This window comes from Dermacentor variabilis, chromosome 8 (genome assembly GCF_050947875.1).
Source record: "Dermacentor variabilis isolate Ectoservices chromosome 8, ASM5094787v1, whole genome shotgun sequence".
Classification (NCBI taxonomy): Eukaryota; Metazoa; Arthropoda; class Arachnida; order Ixodida; family Ixodidae; genus Dermacentor; species Dermacentor variabilis.
The window spans coordinates 82,632,878-82,648,602 of NC_134575.1; the positions used below are offsets into that span (position 1 = coordinate 82,632,878).

The 15,725-nt window shown below is 48.6% G+C and overlaps 1 long non-coding RNA gene across 1 annotated transcript in view; it reads left to right on the plus strand.

Annotated features, from left to right (window-relative positions):
• The window catches only part of LOC142591140 (uncharacterized), a 51,424-nt gene extending 35,902 nt beyond the window's left edge, over positions 1 to 15,522 (plus strand). The window contains exon 3 of the long non-coding RNA XR_012830355.1: positions 15,261 to 15,522. This is a non-coding gene — a long non-coding RNA (uncharacterized LOC142591140). The remainder of the gene's footprint in view (positions 1 to 15,260) is intronic.
• Positions 15,523 to 15,725: the final 203 nt, after the last annotated feature.

The window sequence follows — 15,725 nt, forward strand, 5'->3', positions numbered from 1 at the left end:
TGTCTAAAGTCGGACATGCGTGACTTAAGCCCTCTGGCGTTCCACTGCAAGACAGATGCATGCTTGACCTCCTCTTGAAACGACGGCATCTCTCGTGCCATGGTTTTACCCTAGAGCCGCAAGCACCGGACTCAAGGTGTCCAGCACCTGCAGTGCACTCTGTGCCGACGGGGTTTTCATGCTGCTCAGTAGAATGCGCATGGCGTCCATAAGTGACTTCAGCATCACTATGACTTGGCGATCCTCAATCGTCGTCCCATCCGCGGTTCGTGAGGTCATTGTGGGCGGCGCACTTTGGTGTGACTCCGAGGCAGGTTGTGCTCTTGGAAGTGTAGGCCACTCTTCAGGAGGTGAGCGTGTTGCCGCAGTCTTCGTTTTCGCAGTATCTGTTTTTGTGGAAGTCGGCGTTGATACGGTAGCCGCTTTGCCGGAAGATGGCGTATATCTTTCAGTAGACGTAACTCTTCGTGCTGCTCTTCGGGGCCGATGTCGTCGTCGCCTGAGAGTAGCGGCAGCCTCTTTGTGTGTTGAATGGTCCCGTACCATACGTTTGAGTACTGCTTGCTCGTTCCTCACCCGCGGGCAATCATTGGATGAGGCCTCATGAGTACCATGGCAGTTAGGGCACTTTAACACAGTTGCGCGGCAGGCATCTGCTGAATGGGATTCGGCACACCGTGGGCACACGAGGTTATTCCTACAGACACCTTTTACGTGTCCTATCTTGCAGCATTTGTAGCATTGCAGGGGCTTCGGTATGTATGGGCGGACTGGATGGCGGACGTGGCCAACTTTAACATGTGAGGGAAGGCTGTCTCCATCAAACCACAGCTTCAGGCAACGGGTGTTGCCAAGTCTTGTGATTTGCGTGATAAGAGTGCCTTCTGTAGTTGGCTTTATTAATATTGGTAAGTCGTCGGTTGGTATAGAAATATCAACATCATAAATGACGCCGATAGTCCCATTGCAGCCTGTAGGTATCATGGATCGCACCTGTACTTTGTCGATCTCCGTTACGTGCCGCAGGTTTTGCAGTGCACTACGGTGTAGAACATCTACTGCAAGGACATTCTTCCGTGGGTTTATTCTCACGTCCTTTATCTCATTTGGCGCGACTCCCTCAAGAAACGCAGAAAGGACTTGCCTGTTTAGGAGTCGCAGATTTGACACTGGGTCCACAGGCATGAAGAGCATAGTGTGCGGCCAGCGCTGTGATGTTGTCTTCACGGTAGAGACACTTGGCGACGATGACCTCCGCAGTAGTCTTCTTTTTGTGGTTCGGCTCATGACACGCGTGAAACCGTCGTCCGACGAGTCGACGCTGTCCGAGTACAACTCGGTTGCCTCGCTGTCCGTGTCACTTGACGCATTTCCGCGTTTCCGCGTCAATGGGGTTCCACTTTTCGTTGTTTTGTTGTGCCAGCTCCATGGTCCGGGGTCCGGGAGAAGGTGTGCTAGTCGGTGTATAACCTGCCCTCATTTCTTGTTTTTCCCTGATTAAGTCGTTTCACTGTTTCCTTAATTGTCTCGATTCCTCGCGACATTGCTTGATTTCGCGCCTGAGACTTTTGATTACTTCAATTAGTTGTCTGTCTTGTGTTGTGTGTATGTTGTTCGAGTGCGGTGCAAAAAGCGATTTGGGAGGGCCGTCTCCCCAGCTCACCTTAATTCCTCCGCCGCTCTTCTTTTGTTGCTGTTTCTGCTGCAGCTGCTTCTTGTCGGTGTTCCCAGGGTTGGGTATGACTCGTCCCGGACGGACCCTCGGCTTCGGCTTCGGCCCCTGCCGCAGCTGCGGCTCCGCGATTCGCTCCGGCCCGGGCCCTGGCTCTCGTCCCGGAACCATCGTGGTCTTCTTCCTCGGCTTTGGCTTCAGCTGCGCCGTAGCTGCTGCTGGGTGCCCCATCGCAGCTCGCTCGCTGACTTGAGGCGTTGTTTGCAGTCTCTCATACCCACCGCGTGGTCGCCGCCGCATAGCAGGCACTTGGGCGTTCCCTGGTGCACCTACTCCGGGTTTTTGCAGCCGCACTGTCTGCAGGTCCTGGTTTCCGGGTTCGGGCAGACGTCCATTCGGTGCCCCTGTTGGCCCCAGGCGTAGCACACCTGCCTCGTCTGCCGATACGGGTAGCACCATATCTCCCCACCATAGTACAGCACCTGCTTCGGTAAGATGGGTTCTTCGAAGGTGATGACGGCCATGCTGGATCTGCCAAGCATTCTGGCTGCAAGGATCTTCACGCCTTGCCTGCGGACTCTGAGGTTGGTCTTGAGTTCTTCCGGTGAGGTCCGCGGGTCCACGCCATGGATGACCGCGCGCAACGTGCCTTCCGGCGCCGCCACGTGGGCGTTGATGGCGTAGTTCTTGCCCTCGAAGCTCAGCTGCGTGATGCGCCTAAAGGCACGTTTATAGTCCGACGTTATCGACGCGCGGGCGAGCGTCATTCGCGGTCAGTCACGCTACGTCGGTTGCGCTGCGCCAGCCGAGATGGCATCCCCTCTATACTCCAAAGCGCGCGCCGTCGGCTGCTATCTTCGGAGCATGCGCAGAACGTTCCCCAAATCGCGCGCCCTCCGCAAAAGCCGTCTGTGGAGTTGTGTTGGTGCCTTTTTCTTCGCGCGCAATGCATTGTGGGTCGACGCGGTCGGCGGCGCCGGCGCGCGAATTGAGCAGGAGCCAAATTTGCGCCGGGCCCGTCGGGGCGCGGTGGCAGCCGCCGGTTAGGTCGGCGCTGCAGTGCGTCGGACTATAGAAGGAGTTGTTTTCGCCAACGTAACGTAGCGTGCGCGAGCGCGCGCGCGCGCGTTACATCGGATTATATTTACGCCTTAATCCTCTGGGCCGCCTCTTCGTTGTCGGTGCTGCTGATGATGATATTGGATCCGTTGCGCAGTCGGATGATGTCTTCCGCCTTACTTCCTTGCTCGGTGGCCGCGACCACCGCTCGCACCACCTGGTGCGTCTGCAGGCTTTTGACAGCCAGTCCTCTCGGCCGAAGGACTATCTTAAGGTCGTCTCTGAGGAGCGGCGGAAGTCTCCTCCTCGGCGCTCCTCCTCCCTCTCTCTTCTTCTCCGGCGCAGTTGGCGCACCATCTGTGACCTTCGCCGCGCCTGGGGAATTTCCATTCCCCGGCGTTCCCGCCAAAACTTGCTGCTTGTTATCGCTGCGTTCGCGTCTTTTCTACCTTCTTGACATGGCGATTTCCCAATCTGCGTTGGTTCCGCCATTGTTGCTTACTTGTTACTTTGTGTCGATGGGGTGCTGCTTCCTAGGGCTTGGTGGCTGCCTGCCGCCGCGGGTCCGCCTCGCACTAGCTGCTGCTCGGGAGCCGCCTCGGTGGTGTCTTGGAGGTCTTCCTCCATGATTTCTTGCAATTCGGCCGAAAATCTTGTCGGGCCTGTCGCTGAGAGTCGGTCGTAGATGGGGTTGCTTGCTCGGGACATCGCTCTGGGTCTTCTCTACCTCGGGCTGACGCCGGGGAGGCTGCGGAGCCCCGCTATTGCTCTAGGTCTTGTTAGGCTTACCGCCCGGTCTGCCACATGGCAAATTCAAATGCCGATGAAATCCAAAATATTGGACCCACGGGCTTGAATTTGGGGTCCTCGTGGTCGTCTTCACTTCCGGCGTCGATCCCAGCCAAAAGTTTAGTGATCCAGTAGGGTTGAACGGGTCAAAAAGCCCGAAAACTACGGAAAACTAGCACCATCAACACCTTCTGCATAATAACCTTCTACCCTACTTTTACACTCTCCTGTTTAAGGCCCTCTATCATTTGATGTAATAAACCCCAGTGTTGCTGAACAATACAATATCACCCGCAAACAGAAGGTTGTTGAGATATTGGCCGTTGATGCTCTCTTCTAGGCCTTTCCAGTGCTACAGTTTCAATAACTGCCCAAAGCATGCAGCGAATAGCATTGCAGAGATAATGTGTCCTTGCGTGACCCCTTACCTGATAGGTAGTTTTCTACTCTTCCTGTCGAGAAACAAGGTAGCCTTGGAATCGTTGTAGATGTTTCCCAAAATATGTCATAAATTTCGGTTGAAGTTTTTTTCGTGATGAAGAGTACAAATATTTCGAAATTTCACTGTAAAAAAACAAGCCGAGAAATGCACTTCACGCATGAACACTTGGAGGCATGAACACAAACAAAAAATTATTGAAACTACTAGGTTATGTAATTCATGCACCCATTTCATCCACAAGAAATCTTCTACAGAGTGAGCACTCTTACTAAGAAAGCAACAATACACCAGTTGCCATATATACATACGTACTATGTCCAGCCCACATACACTAATCAACCTGGAAAGATAAGCTTGTCAAATAGCATCAGAACCAGATGACCATATCAGAGTGGCAAATACGTTCTGAAGACGTTAAATTACGATCCTGCAACGTCAATCACTTGTTATACATGAAAATGTTTTGTACTAGCAGCATGTTGCAAGCCATCACTTTTACGAGAAATTGAAAGGTCGTTCAAGGGCTGGATCACTTCCTTTCCAACAGCGAGCACTTGTGTACATTTACTGTGTCGCCAAGACACCAGGTCTTATTGTATAGGAAGGAGCGGCGCAAGTGTGAACCATCATGACACAAACCTTATACTTGAAAGTTTTTTATGTGCACCTGTAACGATTACAAATCACCTACAGTAAATAGTTCACCTACATCACCAACAGTTAGATGATAGGTTATTGAAGAAAAATGAAATATCGTCCGCTTGTGCTAGCACCTTAACGTCGTGTCCTAGCACGCTGCAACCATGTATGCTTTGAGATTCAATGTTGCTTAAGCACAGGGGCTTAAAGTAAAGAGAAAATATGAGAGCCGACATAGGGAAATCATGCTTCACGGAAGCTTAGGTAGATATAGGCTCCAATACATCGCCGTTTACAATTCAGTGGGTAGAACAATAAATGTAACAAAGTGCACACCTTTTAAGAAAGTAGAACCAACATCACATTATTGTGCAAGAGAAAACAGAAATGCGTAGTAACCACGAATAAATTTGTTTCCAAGTTCAATTTGAAGTACTTACATCAAGTTTCTCAAAAGAGTTGGCGAAACGTTTTCGTCAAGCTACTCAACGGCTTCGTCAAGCTACTCAATGAGCAGCTTTCTGTCTGGGGTTCATTTTTCCTTGGGAAAAATTAAAGCAGTTTCTGATTTTTATTGTTATTCTGTATGGGCGTTATTTTCCACATAGCGTTCTTCTAGTTGATATGTTTAATGATGTCCATTTACGATGGACATTAAAAGTTAAAATTGATTTGAAAAATAACAGCGAAACTTTTATAGTCAACTTTGCATAACGTTATGGAAGCTTTAGCCCTCAGCGTGAAGTATTCTTTCTCGATCTCAAATTTTTTGCATTGAAATCGTGCATATTATTGAGGGACTGTGCAAGGATCGCTCTCTGGTAGCCCTCTGTGGAAATTCTCAATAAACTGGGGAAAAGACGGCATTTAAATGCGTTATAAAATTCAGCTTAACTTCCGTCAAAACCTGGTGTATTTGGCATAAGCTCAATTTCATGCAGAGTTGAAGGACCCCTTTCGGCTTAAGACTAAAGAGATGAAATGCCTTTGAAGTTCAGCCGTATCAGTGTCTAAATTATCGCTCAGCTTTTCAATCTAGGAATCATGAACTTGCTTCATAAAAATGTGCATACTTACTACCAAGAAGCCAATAAACTATATTTCTGAAACTATTCCGGCTTTGCGTGGGACTGCTAAAGTACGAAAGCATGACAGGTTAGTTCTCTGAATTTATTGCACGACTGTAGCGCGAGCGACTTAGGACATCGCTGTAATGTTCTGCAGTGTCTCTTTAGCTGATATTTATTTCCAGCAAACTTTTTCCATGAATTAAACGACCACCTCACACTCCAGCCCATAAAGAATAATAACGCCCACACAACAACATCTTTTATTCATTTATTCGATAAGGCAACCTCACTGAAGTCAATTCTATATCAACTGTGCGCACCTTTTGCTTAAACAGCCTCATGGAGCAAAGAAAGGCTAATTCTCAGTAATACAAGTTTTAAAGCCATTGCACGCGTGAATGGCAAATTCCTTATCACTGACAAGCACAGATATCAGTTTTATGAGCACCCAATGCAGCCCAAGCTATCATGGGAATTTTCGCATAGCCTTATATATAACTATACCATGACTTGAAATCATTTTGGTTAGATAAAACAAGACTGCCCACTTCACAGGAGCAATAGGGAAACGCAAGTTGTATTGAGACGCGCATGAGCGCTTCCTCGAATATGTATGTCTGAAAAATGTTTGTGATCTGAGGCGCCAAATTCAAGAATGACAGAAATTTCTGTAATCCGACATAACATTTCACAACCGTTCCTGGGCATTAAAAGGCTGTTCACTTCGAAAACGGAAAGAAAACCTCCCATAAGCACAGGTTTTATATCACAGTCGAGCAAGGTAGCCACAATTGTCAAAACACATCTTTGAAATTTATCCGGTGCTCACCGGCATCGAGACCGCGCCGCGCGTGTAGTGGGCAAAGCTGGAAAGAAGCCCAACTCTATATGTTTCGGCGTTGGCAATACGGTTTGTAGCTGCACTGTTTCAATGCTAATCACATTAACAACGACATTCGTCGTGAGATGAATTTCGCAAGACTTTTTAGAGGGGGAGTATATACGTTTCACTAGAGAAAAGAAAAGCAAATCTTTACGAATATAATTTATTAAGACATATGTAAGAGAGGGTGGCAGGTCTTGTTCTGAAACTTAATAAGAGGCACAAATTGAAGGTGGTACAGGTCTACGCCCCTACATCCTGTCATGATGACCAAGAAGTCGAAAGCTTCTATGAAGACGTGGAATCGGCGATGGGTAGAGTCAAACCAAAATACACTATACTGATGGGCGACTTCAATGCCAAGGTATTCAAGAAGCAAGCTGGAGACAAGTCAGTGGGGGGATATGGCATAGGCACTAGGAATAGTAGGGGAGAGTTATTAGTAGACTTTCCAGAACAAAATAATATGCGGATAATTAATGCCTCCTTCCGCAAGCGGGATGCCGAAAGTGGACTCAGAGGAGCCCGAATGACGAGACTACAAATGAAACAGACTTTATGCTCTGCGCTAACCCTGGCATCATACAAGAAGTGGACGTGCTCGGCAAGGTGCGCTGCAGTGACCATAGGATGGTTAGAACTCGAATTAGCCTAGGCTTGAGGAGGGAATGGAAGAAACTGCTACATAAGAAGCCGATCAATGAGTTACTGGTAAAAGAGAAAATAGAAGAATTCCGGATCAAGCTACAGAACAGGTATTCGGCTTTAGCTCAGGAAGGGGACCTTAGTATTGAAAGAATGAACGACGATCTTATGGGCATCATTAAAGAGTGTGCAATAGAAGTCGGTGATAACTCCGTTAGACAGGATACCAGTAAGCTATCGCAGGAGACGAAAGATCTGCTCAAGAAACGCCAATGTATGAAAGCCTCAAACCCTACAGCTAGAATAGAACTGGCAGAACTTTCCAAGTTGATCCAAGTTTCCAAGTTTCCAGGCGATGAACTTGGAAACTTCCAAGTTTCCAAGCGTAAGACAGCTGGCATAAGGAAGTATAATATAAATAGAATTGAACATGCTCTGAGAAATGGAGGAAGCCTAAAAGCAGTGAAGAAGAAACTAGCAATACACAAGAATCAGATTTATGGATTAAGAGACAAAGCCGGCAATATCATTACTAATATGGATGAGATTATTCATGTGGATGATGAGTTCTATAGAGATTTATGCAGTACCAGTGGCACTACGGCGATAAGGGAAGAGAGAATAGTCTAGACGAATTTGAAATCCCACAAGTAACGCCGGAAAAAATAAAGTTTTGGCAGCTATGCAGAGGGGGAAGGCAGCTGGGGAGGAGATAACGGCAGACTTATGGAAGGATGATGGGTAGACGGTTCTGGAAAAAAGTGGCCACCCTGTATATGCAATGCCTGTATAGCGGAACCTTGGAAGAACGCTAACATAATCCTAATCCATAAGAAAGGGGACGCCATAGATTTGAAAAATTATAGACCGATCAGCTTACTGTCCGTTGCCTACAAAGTATTTACTAAGGTAATACCGCACGTATTTACATACGTACGTTTCTTCCAACTGTGCGGCCAAACATTTGATGGGCAATATTTTTCTTCGAACTCCTTGAGCAGTTCGAAGAATTTCTTGAGGAGTGCTCCTCAAGGACCAATTCTCTCACCTTTCCTTTTAACCTCGCAATGAAGTAAAGCACTCAACCTCGACACGATAGCAGGACTGCGACGCACTCTCTACACCGGCTACATTACGCTCTAGACAAACACTGGATCCGGCTAGCAAGTCGAAGATAACTTTCAGAAGGCAGCCGACATGGTCGTCTTGTACGCGACTAAAGCGGCTTTAGAGTGCTCGTTGAGCGAATCGGAGATACTAATAGTTCGAACTGTGCACGGGCGCCGAATAAAGACCCTCTACCCAACTATAACCTGTATATCAACGACATTACACTACAGCACGTGGATCATATAGCGGTCCGCGGCCTTTTTGCACAAAAGAATCACTACAATAACACTAAAGGTCGTCTCACCGTAGCGTTGAATCAGATGATACATCTATTCGCCCGAGTGAGGGTATGCAAGCAAGCCATGAAGTAGAAGGAGCTCACTCTTTTAATCTCATGGCACAATTACACCCTTTGCTACCTACATCTTTTCCAAGTCGAAATTTACAACTCGACCGCCTCCTACGTAGTGTACGAGGGGCAGCTGGGCTCATCCATGCCACTCCTACCAAGCATATCCTAAACCTAGGATTACACAATATCATGACGGGGATTCTAGAGTACACGGGGAAGAGGCGAAGTCGTATATTGCAATATTTACAGGCTGCTGCTACCGCAGAATGGCCCGACTGCACCTCACGTAGCATGTCCCGTTTCTTCTCTTGATGGAGCCAAGCGGTCCTTTCTAGGGCCCCTCGCCAGGTCTGGCCATGTTGAGGTTACAGGCGTAGCTCATACAATTCGCGCTAACGGCCTTGTTTGCAAAGAATGACACCGCTACGCACCACGGTAAGGTGTGAAATTTCAATCTGAACGCCGCTTTCCCTTTCTCTCGCGGAGACGGTGCTCCGAGCTGGACGGTGACGTACTCGTATCCGCACTGGGACATCACTCGTGATGACACGTGACTTCCAGAATTTTTCAAGGAAACATCCGTTATTTATGTGATCTGTTGCTTGAATTCACGAATTAAAGGGTATAGAAATAATAAAGCACGCAATCGGAATGTCTGCATGCTTTTTTGTGTTTTACTTCACACCGAAGCAAAAGAGATATACTTCAGATTCGTCTGAATGTTCTCATGGTCGCGGAGTCAAGTGCTCAAGTACTGAAAATACAACCTTTTCTACTGTCTTCGAACGCGTCATCATGCTATGCGACCCGCTTGTTCTGCCTCAGTATTTGTGTAGCACTGAATTATACATCTGTCATGTGTCCTTTTCTACAGCGCGGAAATCCGTGCGCTGCGTAAAACAAGACAACGCAACAGCTTCCCAGCTCTACTGTCAGCGAAAATGCGCAGCGCCGAAAAAAAGCGAGGATGAAAAAATAAAGGCGAGGTGGGGTATGGGACAACGTAGGGAGGGACTTCGCGGAGGCTAGACGGGGTGAGTGGATATTGTGCATCGCTCTGCAGCGGAGCCCGCCTTCTGAAACCATTAGTTCGCGGCACTGAAATGTTTCTATCTCGGCTATGAATTAGCCGATTTGAAAAAAGTTTGCAGGAGAACCCTTCCAACAGGGCACGTAACAACTTCCAGCGTATAACAGAAATTTGCAAAGGGGCCTGGTGAGTGGTGCTTCAAGGGCATGCTCATATGTGAAGAATAGTAAAATCTATCGGTGGTCGGATCGCCGTCACGGCGCCTTATAAATTCAGTGAGAACTGCTCGTGAATTATGGCTTTAGCTGCTACACATGGACAACAACAGTAGTAGACATAACAGGCGAACACGGCTGATGTGGAAGCAGAGTGGTGTGGTTGTCAATGACGTTGAGCGAGCGAACGAGGGAGTCAACTTTATTTCGAATCCAGTGATAGGGAGGTCCGGGCCTGGGGCCGCCTAGATGGTCACTGGGAGCTGCTGCTCCTGTGCGGCCTCCATGGCTCGCTGGACGGCCCAAACTTGGTCTTGAAGTTCTGAGCTTAGCCCGTAAATTTTCCGGGGAGACTGCCATTTTATCTTGATATATTTCACATCCCCACAACATGTGTTGAAGGGTGGCTCTTACACACTTGCATAGCTTGCACATATTGCTGTCGCATATATCGAAAGTTTTTAGTTGCACGGCACTCATTGTCCAGCTTGCCGAGAGCTTTGTAAGGTCCGGTGCAGCGAGAAAGCAGCTTCTTGCACAAGTCATGGCATGGAGACGGTGTCCGGAGTAGGACCAGGGATTCCGGAGAGTACTCGACTTCGCAATGCCGGTTATCATAGCGCTCTTTTTTGGAGAACCGCGACGCACATAGCCTAGGGTGAGCAACCTGCCAAGCTATTCTGCCTCTAGAGCTCATGTCCTGAGGATCTGCGGTGGGCACGGGCAGACCACCAGGAAAGAGCGTCTCGAAGTACAACACAAAGCTGCGGCCATGCGGGAGAAAGAACGGCGAATACCGGTGGTGTCACGCCTGGACGAGTTGTAGTCAAAACTAGCATAGGGTAAGGAGGCGTCCAAATTGCGATGATTAGCAGAGATGTACATAGACAGCATGTCCGTGAGAGTTCGGTTTAGGCGCTCGATAAGACCGCTGGTCTATGGTTAGTAGACTGTCGTATCTCGTTGTTATGTGCATCAGGTACGAAAAATATCCGCAATGACCTTTGCTAGGAAACAGCGGCCACAATCCGTAAGAAGCTGGCGCGGGGTCCCGTGTCGAAGAATGATCTCATGCAGCCGTAAGTCTGCAAGGCCTGTAGCGCCGCTACTGGGTATGGCGCAAGTGGTGGCATATCTGGTCGTATAATCATTAGCGACGACAATGCATTTGCTGCCGGATATGGACGTAAGGAAAGGTCCGAGCAAGTCGAGGCCGACGGAAAAGAAATGGTCCAATGGAATGTCGACAGGTTGAAGCAGGCCCGCTGTGGAAGAGCAGGAAGTTTGCGCCGTTGTCAGCGCTCGCAAGCAGCAATGATCGGCGCGCAGAAGGATCGAGCCAAGAAAAAAGAGCGCTGTCACACGCGGTCGTAGGTGAGTGAGGCGTCGAGGTGTCCCGCAATTGTAGCATCGCGCAGATGTTGAAGAAGTGTGGTTGGCAGGTGTCGAAGAAAAACTACCGAAAATTCCGACGCGCCAGGTTTCATGTTGCGACGGTATAGAACTTCAATGCAGGACATACTAACGTAGAGAAAGATCGGAACGTGCGGAAGAGGATTGCTGAATCGTGAGCTTTAGGGATTCATCCCGACGCAGTTCGGTGCCGATGTTGTGTAAATCAGACATAGCAAGCACACAGGAATGATTGTCATGATCAGCGAAGCTAGCAGAGTTCTCCGGGTGGCGCCAAAGACCAAGGTATCGTGATGTAGCCTGCCAGGCTTATAAAATACCTCAAATGAATGTTCCTCTAGACTGAGAGCTCAGCTACCTAGCAGACCAGTTGGCTCCTTCAGCGATGACAGGCAACAACTAGGTGTGCAATAATCGAGAATATGTGGCCGTACAAATACGGGCGAAATCTTGCTACAGCGCAAATCAACGCAAGGCACTCGCATTGTGTGATCGAATAGTTGCGTTCAGACGTCGAAAGACTGGGGCTTGCATTGTATGCATGGACACGTGTTTGACTGTGCAGGTGCTAAGCGAAGACAGCGCCGATTCCATGCCCACTAGCGTCTGTGTGAACTTCATAGTCGCGGATGGGTCGAAATGAGCCAATATAGTCCGTGAAGTGAGCAAGTTGGTTAGCTCCGAAAATGCAGCCGCTTGGTCGTGGCCCCACCAGAAGTGGACGTTCTCCTTTAGAATGTCAGTAAGCGGTCGGGCTATGATGGTGAAATTCCGTGAAAAACAGCACAAGTACGAACATAACCGCCCAAAACTCCGAACATCTTTAATAGGCGAGGGCACCGGGCAGTTCTTAACAGCGGTAATATTGTCAGGGTCAAGTTGGACACCTGTAGCGCTTACTAAATGATCAAGCACAGAGATTTGCCGTCTTCCAAAACTTACACTTTTCAGAGTTTAGCTGGAGTCCCGCACGATGGAAGACATAGTCTGGTCGCCCAACGAGTAAGGTGAATTTCCAACGTTGGAGAAAACACAATGATGTCGTCTAGGATGCACGGACAGTTGGACCATTTGTAACCACGAAGGAGAGAATCCATTAAGCTTTGCAAGATTGCGCAGTCGTTGTACAGTCCAAAGGGCATAACTTTGAATTAACTGAGGCCGCCCGGCGCGGCAAATGTGTTTTTTTTTCTCCGCCCAAGCCATCAACAGAAATGTGCCACTCACCGGAGGGTAGATGTATGGATGAGAAATACCTCGAACTGTCAAGACAGTCAAGGGTATCATCCACTCGTGACAGCGAATATACATTATTGTGCGTTATTTTATTCAAGGCACGACAGTCGACGCAAAATCTCCAGCTGCTTTCATTTCTCTTTGACTAAGACGACAGATAACCGCGCACGGACTGGAAGAAGCCTCTATGACGCCTTTGGCGAGCGTCTTATGTAGCTCGCGTTGTATCGACGATGGCGGCGATATTGTCTGGTTGGTTGGTCATCACTGAAAGCTATTTATATAGTGCAACAACAGAAGGACACAAGAAGAAACGAAGATTAAGACAAGCGCCTTGAGCAAGTGTCTTCGGCTTCGTTTCTTCTGCCCTTGTGTTGTTATACTATACAGATACCCCGCGTTTTATGACCTGGCGATCGGAATTGGACACACGATATGGTCACCGTTTGGTAGGAATAGCATATCCCGTATGTACTCGATGACCTACGAGAGACATTTGACCGAGAGGACAGTCTTCGACGTCGAAGAAATTCCTGTAGGTCGCAGGAGATGGCGGAGTTCAGCCGCTTGACAGATCAGAAGGTCATGGTCAATCTTCTTGGTAATTTCGTTCGGGACGGGACTCGCAGGCTGGTTGCGACAAAGCACGAAAAGATTTCAGCGTCTAAAGGCGTGGTGTCGCAAGCATCAAGCGCTGATACGTTGGCCACTGAGATGGCTTGTTGGAAAGCATGGGTCGAGTTGGTGAAGTTTAGGAACGGCAGCGGGCGTGATTGTCAACAACAGTCACGAAGATGTGCGGTGCAGCAATATTTCGGGTCAACAGCACGTGAACTAGTGGAGATGCTAGGAGTCGCCGTCGGTGCCTGGTGATGCCGTCGTCAAGGCAACACACGTAGATGGTTGCGGTGACAAGCGAACGTAATCGACAGACAATAAGCGGTGTGACGGCGGAGGTGGAACCTAGGCAAGTAGAGGAAGGTCAAATTGAAGGACGCTGGTTAAGCGGTCGGTAGGAGCGGCATGAGCCGACAAGAAATCGAGTCACAGAATGATGTCATTGGGGAATTGTTCGATGAGAGTACACCAAACAGAAAAATGGTGACCGTCGATGGTGATAGGAGGGGTGCATATTCCGATGACTGCGGGAGTTCGTCCATCACCGATGCGAATAATACCAGTACCTGCGAAATAAGTACTTTCTTGAGGCGGTGACGAAGTGGATTACTAATCACAGAGATTTTGCCCCAGAATCTACTAGTCTTAGAATAGCTGAGCAGTCAACGTCAACGTCGATCAAGTTTTGTCGCGTTGGCAATACAAGGAGAGGATTTCAGGTGGAAGTCGAAAATGCAGCGTCACCTCTAAGAGCTGTCCCCCTTAGCTTCCTTGTGCCTGCGTCGTGTGACGTCGTAGAGGCGAAGGAGGCGATGGAAGACACGGTGTAGGTGAACGGAATTGGTGACCTTGGGGCGATGGGGAGCCGCTGTGCGGCGTGGTGGTGGCGTCGACGTTGTACGGCTCAAGAGGCTGGAAGCAGCGATAGCTATCACTGTTTCATGGCTGAATGCGCAGAAAACGATAGCAGTTGTTGGTGTGGCTAGCAGTGTCGTCTCGGGGGAACAGTGACACCCAATAGTTGTTGCAATGGCGGGTGATGTGAGCGATACGGCGGCAGTTTAATCTGCCGATTTAAATCGCCATCGCCGATCTTGGGCAGAGCATGAGCAATTGCTTCGATTTCCCGACGGATGATTCGTGTAATTTCAGACGGCGGTGACAACTGCAGACGAAAGACTTGTCCGTCTTCACATGATGACGTCGGAGCAGTGTTACGTAGCCGAACGAGTGTATTGGCAATACGCTGGCTTTTTGGCCTGCTGAAAACGCCGGCATTCTTGTTTAATTTCGTTGATGGTGGCACAACTTCGATACACTAATATGTTGAGCGCATCGTCTGCGATTCCCTTCAGCATGTGACCAACATTGATAAGCACATTAACGCGCGCACGCACATGGCAGGCATGTGCACACACAAAACTAGCTGAAACCGGGCGTGAGAAAGGCCTCCGCCGAGCGGCAATAGCAGCATGCGACCGCCTCCGAGAAAACCAATATGGCGCTGCCCTTTTTGGAAAAGTGGCGAAGACTGAGCCAAAGGTCACTCCATTCTTAAAGGAGGCGCTGATATAAGAGAGGTATAGCTCAGCCAGTGGGCCACCCGGCCAGCGCAGACTCCAGTGCTCATGCGCGGTACAAGACGCGCACTTGCGCCTTCACTCGCCCGCTGGGCCCCTGGCTGTAAACCCGCTAAGCTATAAATTGATATAATTTTCGACGTAAAGGAGGATATGGGTGGCAACCCCAGCTTTCAGGTGCCGTGTGTACGATCTGCTAAATTGAACGAATTGTCTTACGCCCTTTATTTTTGGTGACATGAACATTTTCAACTATACAAAGTGGATTTTTCTGAAGGCACCCTTCAGCTTTCGAATTTTCGAATTGTAAAGTCAGGGAGTGAATTGCGTTGACTTGTCATGGAAAAAAGGTATTAAAGGGGACGTAATTCACCAGTGGTCGTATTACTCGAATATCTGCTGTAGGCTGTTTTTATATATATTCGCAGTAAAAAAAACACTATAGCAAAAAATTACGAATATGGCGCTCCTCGGCTTACGGCTACCTCATTTATTGAAATAATGCAGGTGTCCACCCCCGCAAGGAGACGCCAACCATCCTGGTGCGCCTGGCGTGATACCGCAAACCTCGTGGCCGAGGTGTTGTACTGATCAGTGTCCAGTGCCTGCGCGTCATGGCGGAAGGAAGTGATCATTCATACGTGTTCAACAATTTGCCTGTGTTTAGAAGTGAAAATATCTGCAAAACACATCGTGAATTGCGGAATAAGGCTTTCTTTTGGCTGTTTGCTGTTACAGATACCAATAAAGATAAATACATTTGTCGGAATGCTTGTTTGCGCTACGGATCCATACAGTATTGGAAGCATAATGTGAAAACTGCGTGGACCATGGACCAATTATACATGCATAAGATGACTGTTAGGCAACCACATCATGTCAACTGCCTATATTTCTGCGTTCGTACTGTGCGATAGCAAACACACAACATAATAACTAAGCAGGTCTGCCTTGAAAAGCCGCTCTTGATGA